This window comes from Panthera uncia, chromosome X, assembly GCF_023721935.1.
Source record: "Panthera uncia isolate 11264 chromosome X, Puncia_PCG_1.0, whole genome shotgun sequence".
Lineage (NCBI taxonomy): Eukaryota > Metazoa > Chordata > Mammalia > Carnivora > Felidae > Panthera > Panthera uncia.
This window is the reverse complement of record NC_064817.1, coordinates 121,300,487-121,312,514: the sequence shown is the minus strand read 5'-3', so window position 1 is coordinate 121,312,514 and position 12,028 is coordinate 121,300,487. Positions and strand designations below refer to the sequence as shown.

The 12,028-nt window shown below is 62.6% G+C and overlaps 1 long non-coding RNA gene across 2 annotated transcripts; it reads left to right on the top strand.

Annotated features, from left to right (window-relative positions):
* Positions 1-6: 6 nt before the first annotated feature.
* On the top strand, positions 7-2,817 carry LOC125932086 (uncharacterized). 2 transcript variants are annotated; one of them, XR_007460540.1, is made up of 3 exons: positions 7-192; positions 333-918; positions 1,426-2,817. It is a non-coding gene; the product is annotated as an uncharacterized LOC125932086 (long non-coding RNA). The 2 variants fall into 2 exon arrangements; XR_007460539.1 differs by having other exon boundaries at positions 7-918.
* Positions 2,818-12,028: the final 9,211 nt, after the last annotated feature.

Sequence of the window (12,028 nt, the reverse complement as noted above, 5' to 3'; positions counted from 1 at the left end):
CATCCCGACTCTCAGCTTCGACTGAGGCCGAGCAGACGTCCCAGTTCCAGGTTTCCGGGCCACACTCCTCCAACCACGGCCATACCTTTCACACGAGGAACAGAGAGAGGCTGGGAATTCAGTGGACTTTGGGATTCTGTAACCCGCACCGATAAACTTGTGTTTCATTTTCACCACGAGGAACCCTTGCAGGTACGGAAGGAAGGGAATTTTTAGGGCTGTCGGGGGAGTTCTGTGCGTGTCGTGCTGTGACTGGAGCTGAGAGGTGAGGAACTAAAGTTGCCATTGTTTTCTCTGCGCGCTCCGGGATCACCACACCACGGTCTTCAGAGCCGTCCTGTCCTTACCGCCGTGACAGTACAGCAGCCACGCCGGCTCCTCAGGGCTTCCCGCAGGTGGCCCTTCATCCCGGTTCACTGCAGGTGACAGCCTGATGAAGGAAGAGGTCCCCGCAGAGCACGGGTGCTACGTACGCGCCCAGTTCCCATTGGCAGGGAGCCCGAGCCCTGCCCTGGGGCCCAAGGGCGCGACCACACCCATCCCCACATCCCCACTTGGCGGGCCCCTCTTCTGAGAGCACTCCCAGGTCCGACTCTGTAGCAGTCGGGCAGGAGAAGGAGACGAGAAATAGACACGGTTTCTCAGCAGACGAAATCGAATACGAGCATTTGGTGGCTCAGGGCCCGGAGGGCCGAAGAAACAGATCGTATGGCAGAAAGCTGCCGTCCCTAAGGCGAGGGGAAGCGGGGAAGAGGTCGGGCTGAGCAGACACCTAGACGCCAGGATGAGGGGCCTGGAAGAGGCAGAGCCTGGATCTCTGAGGAGGGGCTGCCACAATTTCTCAGGGAAGGCGGAAGCAACCTTATCCACCACGAGGGGATATGGGGCAGGAGATGATTTCTGAGGACCATCTTCCAGGTCAGTAATTCTTTCTTCAGTGGCATCTGTTTGTGGTTTCATCCGTCTGTTGACGGATTTTATTCCAAAGGCTATGTTTTGTGACTCCTACGCTTTTTCATGTCTATTTTAGAGAGACCGAGAAAGAGCATGAGCAGGGGAGGGGCAGAGAGAGAGGGAGACACAGAATCTATGCTCCAGGCTCTGAGCCATCAGCACAAAGCCCGACGTGGGGCTCAAACTCACGAACCGAGAGATCATGACCTGAGCCAAAGTCAGACACTTAACAGACTTAGCCACCCAGGCGCCCGACTTCGACAGTTCTTTTTCAAAATTGCCTGGGTGCTTTTTTTTTTTCTTTTAAGGAACCTCTGTGTGCCCAACGCGGGGCTGGAACTCGCAACCCCGAGACACAGAGTTGCGTGCTCTAGTGATTGAGCCGCCCAGGTGCCCCGTGCCTGGGCTTTTAAAATTATTCTTATCTGTTCGATTCCCTCTTCTGTGTTTTTATTTTGTTGTGTCTCACAGGCCATTGAAGACTTGGGGAGGTGGAGTAGCTTTCTCTCACAATAACGCAAACAACGCGTAGATATCCACGAGCGCCACTCTCTGATCTCCTGAGAAATCAAAGGTAATGCCAGTCTGGGTTTTGAAGTCCCGTCCCCCCCCCCCCCCCCGCCCTGCCCCGGTTAAGCACAAGAGGGGAAGGCGGCTCTCTTTCTCACCCTGCCCCCTTTGCTGTGTGCTGGCCCGAGGAGGCTTCCGTGGGGGATGGCCACCTGGGCTCACCTCTCAAGCCTCCAGGACATGCTGAGTGTGCCACACGTTCCCCGGGGACCTCCAAGTGAGGGAGCGAACCGCGCCGTAGAGCACAGCCCCACAGAAGGGGATCTGGCTTGAGCCCGACGTCCTTGATCCACACCCCGCCTGGGCCACTTGCCAGCTAGTGGTGCGGAAGAAGCCGTGAATGGGGATCACGCCGCGAACAGGCTGCTAGGGCTGCGGGATGGGAGGAGCCGAGGCACACCGCAAGCACGCAAGGCCATGACCGCAAATGATGTCCTCTGGCCTCTGAGAGTTGCACCCTGGGAAGGTCCACAGGGCCAGTCCTGTCTTCGACAGGCCTGCCGGTTCTCCACCAAGGTGGGCCGTGTCTTCAAGTCGAGGTTGCTGACACGTGTCCCGCTGGGCCTCTGGGGGTCCTGGGCCGGAAGCCTGGGGTGAGCTACCCTTCCAGGGAGGGTGGATGTGCTCGGCCGGCCCGGAGCCCAGCAGTACCACGACGGTGCAGGGGGAGCGGGGAGCGGTTCCTCTCTCAGCCTGCAGCTAGGGGTGGGGGGAAGGCAGCCCCTCCCTGTTCGCAGCTGCTAGGACTGGAGTCAGGGGGGCGTTGGTCCCCGCTCCCTCAGACCCACTTCTCCTGATAGCACCATCCTGCCTTTGTGCCGCGGGGGTCACCCTTCACCAACACGGGTTTTAGGTGGGGTCTCGGTTCTGCCCTCTGACCTTCTGAAAGCCATTTGCTCCTGGCACCTGGGAACCCCACCCCGGGAGCTCCTCCCCACCCCGGGAGCTCCTCCCTACCCCGGGAGCTCCTCCCCACGGCCCTAGCGCATCCCTGCTCACCCACCCCTGACTTTGCATTTGCTCTGCGTCCTCTTCCCCGGGATTTCTCTTGCTTACCCGCGCGCAACCTATGCGTGTTTCTCATTCCGTATTCGCTGGACTGGCATCCCTGGAGGGCAGAGGCTGGCTGTCAGAGTGGCACCGCCCCCAGCCCCCAGCCTAGGCAGCACTGCATCATGTGACCGGCGCCCAGGGCCACAGCCATTGGCCCAGCGGGTCAACCTACCAGCCCGGGTCACCGAGGACTTGGCAACAGGCTCACCAATGCCACCCCGAGTCTCCTTACTGTCATCACACGTGGGAGGAGGCCTTCGTGCCCACGATACGCAACCCAGAAATCGCCAATTGACAGTTTAATACCCTTGGTGGTATAAAAATGTGTAACTTTGGGGCGCCTGGCTGGCTCAGTCTGTAGAGCATGTGACTCCTGACCTCAGGGTGTGAAGTTGGAGCCCCAGGGTGGGGTGTAGGGATGACTTAAAAACAAAAACTTTAGGGGCGCCTGGGTGGCTCATTCGGGTAAGCCTCCGACTTGGGTTCAGGTCATGATCTCACGGTTTGTGAGTTCTAGCCCCACATGGGGCTCTGTGCTGTCAGCATAGAGTCCGGTTTGGATCCTCTTGACTCCCTCTCTCTGCCCCTCCCCCACTCACGTTCTCCCTCTCTCTCAAAAATAAACAAACATGGAAAATAATTAAAAATTGGGGTGCCTGGGTGGCTCAGTCGGTGGAGCGTCCGACTTCGGCTCAGGTCACCATCTCACTCACGATTCGTGGGTTCGACCCGTGTGGGGCTCCGGGCTGACAGCTCCGAGCCTGGAGCCTGCTTCAGATTGTGTGTCTCCCTCTCTCTCTCCGCCCCTCCCCTGCTTGTTCTCTGTCTCTGTCTCTCAGAAATAAATCGCGTTAAAATTTTTCAAAGAAAATAAGTAATTGAAAATAAAAGTAAAATAAAAACTTAAAAAAAAAAAATGTATACCTTCTTGACTGCCCAAACCGGCAAGCCTTGTCCTTGAAGACAAAAGACATACTGGGGGCAAAATATTTGCAACATAGGTGACAAAGAACTAACAGCCCTAGTGTACCACCAGTGGGGTCTTTCTGTCGGGAAGGCCATCTCTTAGTATCTATTGACATTTCAAACGCCCATAGGTTTTGACCTGTCAATTTCACTTAGAGGTAATTATCCTAGAGGGAGGCTGACACACGTTCACAGTTGGTACTTGCGGTGCTAATGCCAATGGCAGAGAGAAGAGGAAAGGTAAACGTACCATCCAGTTGGGGATTCATTATGTAAATTATAGTAGCTGCATATAGTACATACATACAGTACATGCATCAGATACCACGCAGCCAGAAGAGAGATGAGCTAGACATTTGTTTAGTGACATGGAAGGTTTTCAAAGACCTATTGCTAAGTAAGTAAGAGAAAATCACAATTGAATATATAGGATGTATGCTTTTTATTTTTATTCATTTTTGTTTTTCCCTGCCCGCCCCCACCCCCGCCCCCACCCCCACCCCCGCCCCCGCCCCCGCCCCAGGGTATATGCTTTGTAAAACTCTGTAAATGACTATGTTGGTGATTGCATTAGAAGACTATATGTAGAAGAGAGAGACAAAATTGTTAACAATCTTGCTTAATATAATGTTGCTTTGTAAAAATGTTCAATGATGCGCTCTAAAACTGTGCAGGGTGCTAATGGAAAATGATAACAGCCAGGGTGGACCGCAAGTGGGCACTTTCTCCTAAAGCTAAACATCCAGGGGCGCCTGGCTGGCTCGGTGGGAAGAGCGTGCAACCCTTGATCTTGGGGTGGTGGGTTGGAGCCCCACGTTCGGTATTTAGGGTAAATAAATACCCTAAAATTAAATGAAATATTTAAAGCTAAACATCCATGTCCATAGGACCCAGCAATTGCACTCTTGGGCATTTAGGCCAAAGAAACAGAAGCTTAGGATCACGCGAAAACATGTACGTGAATGTCCATAGCGGGGGTATCTGCAGCAGCCTAGGACTGGGGACGAGCAGCGTGTCCTTCAGCGGGTGAATGTTTGAAGCAACCGGTCGATCCACACCAAGGACCGTAGCTAGCAATACGAAGGAAGAACTGACTATGGATACACGCAACCATCTGGATGGATCTCAAGGGCATTATGAGAGTGAAGGGAAAAAAGCCCACCCCGCGTCACTGAGACCTACTGCATACCGCATGGTTCCATTTACCGAAGTGCTCAAATGACCAACTTGTACACGAGCGAGCACACAACACTGGTGGTCGCGGGGTGGGAGGGAGCAGAGGGGAGGAGGCTGTGGTTACGAAAGGTTAACAGGAGGGGTCCTTGGGAGGGAACCAACTGGACGCGGATGCCCGTGGGAGTCGCCCGAATCTACACGCGTGGCGAAAGTGCAGAGCTACGCGCGGCCGCACACGCGGGTGCGGCACACACGGAGCAGCTCTCGGACGGCAGCAATGCCAAAGCCGGGTGTGCGATTGCACTAGATGTGCACCCTGCCGGTCCCAGGGAACTGCGGGAGGCGCCCTGGCGCTTCTCCGGAACTCCCCGTGAGGTCCGTTACTTCAAGATCCAAGTTCCAGCCGAAAGCACACAAGCAGGGCTTGGCGTGGACGGACACGACGACTTGCGCGACTCTGCACGCAGACGTCCCGCTCGTCCCGCCGGGACGTCTAGGCGTCGCGCGGCCCACCGGGCCCGACCGCTAGAAAGGAGCGCGCGGGAGCCGAGCCCAGAGGGGCGCGCAGGAGACCGGCTTGTTTTGATTGGGCAGGGGACACGTCCGTCAGGCCGCGGGGCCGGGGCTTCCGCGGGCGGCCTGGGAGCGGCCCCGTCCTGAGCCGAGCTGGGGCATTGGCGGAGCTAGCCGGAAGGGGTGGGCAGGAAGGCGGTGCCCCGCGACCTGTGGGGCGGGGCTTCCTGTGGCGCGCTGAGGGACAGGAGGAGACCGGTGCCGGGGCGGTGAGGGTGGGCGCGGCGTGCGCGGACGACGCCCCGGCCTTCTGGACACCGCCCTCCGTCCCTGGGCTCCGCTCCCCGCCTCTCCGGGTCCTGGCCCCTGCCAGAGTCTCCGTTCCCCGAGGCCTGGGGACCTGTGCGTTCCGCCGGGGCGAGGCCGACCTGACGGTGTCTGGCCCTCTAGACGGCCAGGGCCAGTGTATCGGGGCCCCCGGGGGCCTAGTGAGGGGAGAAGGGGGCGGCGGCCCCACCGGGATGACCAAGGGCATGGTCACCGCGTCTGCAGCCCCTCCCCGCCCTGGCCTCGGAGAGCGGCCTTGCTGTGCGGTCCGGGGCGCATCCAGCCTCCCGGGGACCGGATCGCGGCACCCCCGCCCCACTCTCCCCCCCCCCCTCCGCCCCTTCCTTGCCCGGCGCGCTGTGTGTTCCAGCGGCCCTGCGTGCGTCTGGGACAGTTCTCTGTAAAGCATGGATCCCACCTCCACACACACACAGGCCTAGTACCCGGTACCCGGGAAAAGGTGGGCAGAGCTGGTGCCCGTACCCGCGAGTGTGGTGTTGGCCAGGGGAGCTCTCCAGGCTCCTGCAGGTGAGGACGGCAGGAAGGTAACAAAGTCTTTCCCACGCCACTTGACAGGTGTGGCCCCCCTGGGAGAGAGGCCTGCCCGAGTCACCCTGCTCTCCAGGACCACCTGTGGTTGTCCCTGCCTGTCACCTGGGGAGGTCACAAGCAAGGGCGGCCCCGCAGAGGCAGAGAAAGCTCGTGGTTTCTCTACAAGTGGGTGCCATCAGGAATCATCCGTCCCCGTGGTTCCCACGCTGGACGGCCGCGTGGGAACACCTGGAGGGCTTGTTCAACCTCGCGACGCCGGACTCCACCCCGGGGTCTCTGATCTTGCAGATCTGCGGTGGGGCCTGAGAACTTGTGACTCTAACAAGCTCCGGGCTGACGCTGCTGCCACCACCACGGGTCTGGGTCTGGGACCCCCTCTGTGAGGAGCACTGCTGCGGAGACCTGAGACTCACTCCTAGGTGTGTGCGTGCCCCGTGCCCTCCCTACCTGGGCATGGCCCCTTGGCCCGGTCCCCACGGGCCTGGGAAACGCCAGGAGGCTGCTAGCCCTCGAGGATTCGGGGACTTCCCAACGAGGGGCAGTCAGCGTTTCCTGCCCCGGTTTGTCTGGAGGGCACCGTCCACAGCCCAGGCGGGGAGAAGGTGTCTGTCGGGTTTGTACAGGCGCCCGGCAAGTCCCAGACCGGAGCGGATAGGTCCGGACACGTAGGAGAGAGAGGGGCGGAGATCAGAGTGGGGCCCGGCAGCGGGGATGCAAAGAACCCTCGGATGAGGCAGAGGACAGAGCCGCACCCTGAGCTCGGGGCCGGGGGAGGACCCTGGGCCCTGAGACCGAGAACGTGGATCTGGGGGGAGCGTGCAGACGGGCAAGGGGGTCGTCTGCCCGGGACCGGCCCTGCCAGTCGTCTGGTCCGTGGGTGCCGTCGGCCCTCTAGCTGCTGGGAAGCCACTGCCTTTCTCCAGCAACATGGCCTCCCAGGGCCCCGGCGGTGCCGCCCGGAGCTGCTCGGCACCCGGCGCCACGACCGCCACCCACCCACTAGGGCCGGTCTCTTTGGTGGTCGCTGTTTGTTTGACTCCGCGGTGGCTTGTCCCCGGCTGGTGGGGGCAATGCAGTGCCCGGCACTGGCCGCCATTTGTCTCCAGAATGAGCAGCTCTGCAGGGTGGCGCACGAGCGGGTTCTGGCCGTGGGGTCGAAGGGTGTAGCCTCTGCCTTTCCTTCTCCCTGCTCGCGCCCCCTGCCTCTAGCTACCGGGTCTTGGCGCTTTTCCTGCTGGACCGCTTCAAGCTCTCTCGCTAGGTTGATGCTACGAGGCCTGAGTCACGTCTTGCTAATCTTTCCCCGCGCTGCACTGTCACTTGTCTCTTGACTGTGGTTTTGGGTTTGTTCAGGCCAGGCAGACGCGTTTAGTTTCTGTGTCATCGGGCTTTCCAGGCTCTTCCTAATGGCTTCCGGGGCTTCTCGTGGGTTCCTTTGCTCCAGACTTACTCAGAGAGGCTTTCTCCACGTAAATACCCGAGCGGCTCTGCGACGTGGCACACGAGCGTGTTGTGGCCGTGGGATCAAACGGACTAGCCTCTGCCTCTCGTCCTCCCTGCTCCCCCTGCCCCCAGCTACCGGGTCGTGGCGCTTTCCTGCTGGACCGCTTCCTTGTATTCCTCACCCATTGCTGCACACCGAGTTACCCCGACGTACCCCTGCCACCACTAATCCCTGTGTTCTGACCTCCACACTGTCTGAGGACAGGCTCCTAGAGGGCTCGGTTGGGGGGCTCTGGCTCAAGGTGGCTCACAGGCCGCAGTCCAGGCATCAGCTAGGGCCCAAGCCACCCGGTCTGCCTGTCGAGCGGGCCCTGCATCCAAGCTGGCTCCCGTGGCTGTGGCGGGGCCCCGGTGCCTCCCCCGTGGGGCCCCTCCATAGGGCAGCACAGGGCAGGGCTTCCCAGAGCCAGCGATGTGACAGACGGGAGACAGAAAGAGACGGAGAGCGAGGGGGCGGGGGGGGGGGAGAGAGGGAAGAGAGGGGCCCCGAGATTGAAGCCTCAGCCGTTTTACAACTTCATGTCTGTGTTCTTGTTCCCTCCCCTCTGCTGTGTCCTTCTAGGTCACACGGGTCCACCTGGAGCAGTGCTGGAGGGGACGACACAGGAGGAGCGTCCTGGCTCCTGAACCTGGGTGCGGGCGTCCTGGTCTCACAGGGCCCCTCAGGAACACGTCCTTTGTCTAAAGGGGGGGTGGCACGTTCCGGCCCGGGGACCAAGGCAGGCAGGGCCCGCATGTGTATGGGCAGAGGGTGGCTCTTCGTCTTTAAAGGCTCGCAGACAAAACGCACAAAGAGCCAGAGACAGGAAGAAGAATATGGGACCGGGTTCCCGGGCGGCCCACGCAGCCCAAGAGGGGCGCTTTCTGCCCTTTGCAGGGCAGCGTGCAGCCCTGGCGGCCGTCCCGGCACAGGGGCGGGCAGCTGTCTGTCGTCACGGCAGCCGGTCAGCACCGTTGCCAGCGTGCTGAGTCCTGCCCAGGCCTGAGAGCAGGAGGCTCCGGACCGCCGGTGCTCCCGCCCGGGCGCCTCAGTCCCGCCCCCGCATCCTCTCCTTCCCCGGGGCCGGGGGCAGCTGCCCCGTGAGGCAGGCAGGGGTGACCTCTCTCCACACACAGGCGTGCCCTCCCTTCTGCCCCCTGCCCTCCGCCGGGCGGCTGGCAAGCGGGTGAGGGCAGGGAGTGGAGAGGAGCGGGCCCCTCCTCAGTGATGGTTCGGGTAGCCGGGTGGCCCCGTGCTGGACTCTGGTGGCCCAGGTGGTGGCAGGCTTGCGGTGGGGGAGGGGCGGGGTGCAGCTGTCAATCCAGGAAGGAGCTCCCACTGTGGCCACAGGAGGCCAGCAGCATCTGGTTTCCCTGGGGAAGTGCCCACCCCGTCCTTCCTGGCTGGGCCTCAGAGATGAGCTCGCTCTGACACGCTCTGACACGCTCACGAGCTCTGTGTGTCACGCCGGTTCTGTGGGCCGGGCCTTTCCCGTTGGCCGTTGCTGCCGCGCAGGGCCAGGCCCCGTGGTGCAGCTCGTGGCACCGTGCGGGGGGGGGGGGGGGGGGGGAAGGGGGCGGCCGCCGTGTGCTTTTTGAACCCGAGGACAGAGGGTCTCGGGGCAGCGGGGCCGTGTCCCGGGAGCAGCAGCAGAGACCAGGGCGTTGCTTGCTGGGCCTGACCTCGGGGACTGTGGTCGTGGCTCCTGGGGACATCCCCCGGCCAGCGTGTCGGGTGGCTTGGTCCTGAAGACGGCCCCCCGGAGACCCACAGGCCCAGTGTGGCCCCACACGCCGGGGCCATCTGACCGGCGTCGTCGCCAGCTCCCTGGCGTGTGTCTGAGCTGAACGGCTTTCCCGTCCCTCGGCCCCGGCAGGAGGAACAGCAAGGAGGGCCCGGCCTTCCCTCTTCCCTCGGAGGCCTCCTGCCCCTGGTGGTGGTGGCGGTGGTGGCGGCGGCGGCGGCGGCTGCGGCGGTGGGGGGGGGGCGGCGGGGCGCGGAGTCTTCCCTTTCCCTCACGGGGCCGCGCAGGCGCTCCCCCTGGTGGCCGGCCCTGTGGGTGGGCGCAGCCCCCGGCAGCCAGATCCTGCGCCCGCTCACCTGCCCACCCACCTTCGGTGCCCATCCCTGCACCTCACCGTCTCTGCCCGAGGACGTCTGTGCCCGGCCGGTCCTCAGCAGGTGTGCCGGCTCAAGGGCAACCCCCCACCCCACGCGTGGCTCAGTGGTTTGCTCAGCCCCGTCCCCTCCGCCGCCGCCAGTGGCCTGGCCGGGCTCCTGGAGACCTGCTGAGAGACACGGCCCGGCCCGTGGGGAGCCCGTGGGGAGCGCTAGAGGCGGCGGAAGCCAGCCCCACCTCCGAGCCGCACAGCACAGCGGCCCCAGCTCGGGACGGCCCTCCCCTGGATGCACCTGCCCCGGAGGAGGAGACCCCACCCTCTGGGGGACCCGTCTGCACTTGCCATGGGCCCACTCCCCCACACCCACCCGAGCGGGAGCGGGAGCGGGAGGAGACCGTCCAGAGCTGCAGAGCGCTGAGCGCACGGGAGGTGCCTGTGGCGGGCACCTGTCGCTCTGCTCTGCGTGCTCGCTGGCCCTGTCTTAGCGGCCACCCCATCCTCTTTCCCTTGGTTCCGCCGGGGTTCCGTGGTCGGGGCTGCCCTGCAGCACCTTGGCCCTATGCCCTGGAGCGGGATGTGGCCACACGCGCTGGGGTGGGCCCACAGAATCCTAAGGGGCCCCGGACTAAGGTTCCCCTTGTGGAGGTGCTGGGACTCCCTCGCTGGCTCGGGTGAGTGGCAGCCCCACCCACCCTGAGGGGCCGGGTGCCCCCCTTTCCTCACCCCAGTCCCCTTCCAGCCTCTTTTGGGGGGATGGGGGGCGGCGGGCGATGGGGCAGAAGGGCGACAGGCAGGGCCAGGTGCAGAGGTGTGGCTGGGGCGGGCTGGAGGCTGGCTGTGGGGTGGGGCTGGTCAGCTTCCCCCTGCCCTGCGCTGCCTGGACTCAGAGCGGACAGGACCCCAAGGATGGGGGGCGGGGGGCGTGCTGCTCCCCACTAGGGTGGCCAGCGGTCCCGTCCCTACACTTAGAAGATGAGATGGGGCCAGCCTGCGGTCGCCGTGTGGCGGGGACCGCTCCTCTGCTCCTGGCGCCCCGCCTGGCAGGCAAGGCCTGGGCGCTGGTGCGGGTGCGGCGGGGCTGGGCCACCATCCCCGCTGGCTCCGGGCAGGTGACCAGGCCTCCACACCCTGTGTGTGAGCCCGGTGGCGGGCCCGGGCCTTGCCCCTCCCCGTCTCCTCCTAGCACCTAGCGGCCGGGGTGTCCTGCCGGGACTCTGCCAGCGCGCCGGGTCCCAGCCCGCTTGCCGCTCGTAGGATGGAGTCCCGGTGCCATGCGCCCGTCCTACCCCAGAGCCCTCTGCAGGGATGGAGCCCCAGTCCTGCTCCCTTCTGCCCCCTGCCTGGGCAGGGCCGGGTCTGTCCTGTAGCCTCCGTGCGGAGCCTTCCCCCCGGGGCTTGTTCCCCACCCCCAGGCTGGCATCTTTCGCCCTTGCTTCCCTGCGTGTGTCACAGCTGCCTGGACAGGATGTGGCATCCAGGGAGGGACAGGGGCTCCTCCTCGGCTCAGCCCAGCTCTGGAGCTGTCCTGTGGGGACCCTGGCCAGCATGCCCCGCAGAAGTGGTGGGGCCTGACTTTATTCACCTGCGTGCAGCCTGCCTTGAGAGGGCGGTGTCGCCCGGGACTGGCCACCGGGCGCCTAGGGTGGCAGGGCCGCCGCCAGTTTCCAGAACAGAGGAGGTAGTGCGACTTTTCTGCAGTTCAGGGAGTGTCTGTTCTCACTCTATTTTGCCGATCGTGTCTGCCGCCTGCACAGCTGGCCACATCCCGGTTCTCTCCTCCCTTCCTGGCTGCAGTTCTTTTTTTATCAGACAGTATCAGAACTGTGCCCTCTTGGGGCGCCTGGGTGGCGCAGTCGGTTAAGCCTCCGACTTCAGCCAGGTCACGATCTCGCGGTCCGTGAGTTCGAGCCCCGCGTCGGGCTCTGGGCTGATGGCTCAGAGCCTGGAGCCTGTTTCCGATTCTGTGTCTCCCTCTCTCTCTGCCCCTCCCCCGTTCATGCTCTGTCTCTCTCTGTCCCAAAAATAAATAAAAAACATTGAAAAAAAAATTAAAAAAAAAAAAAAAAAAAAAAAAAAAAAGAACTGTGCCCTCTGCTCTGGGCTTCTGCTGTTCCCGGACGTGCTTCCAGACAGCACGGCCAGCAAGCCTGGAGTGGCCAGTAAGGGGAGGCCTGCAAGGTGAGGCTTGGCTGGGTTTAGAACCCTTCCCTGCATGTGAGGGGCAAGGCTGACTTCAGGGGGGGGTGGCGGCTATGAGTGGCACGTCGGTGACCGTGTTTTGTAGGTGGCGGCAAAACAAGGACTTGAAGCGAGG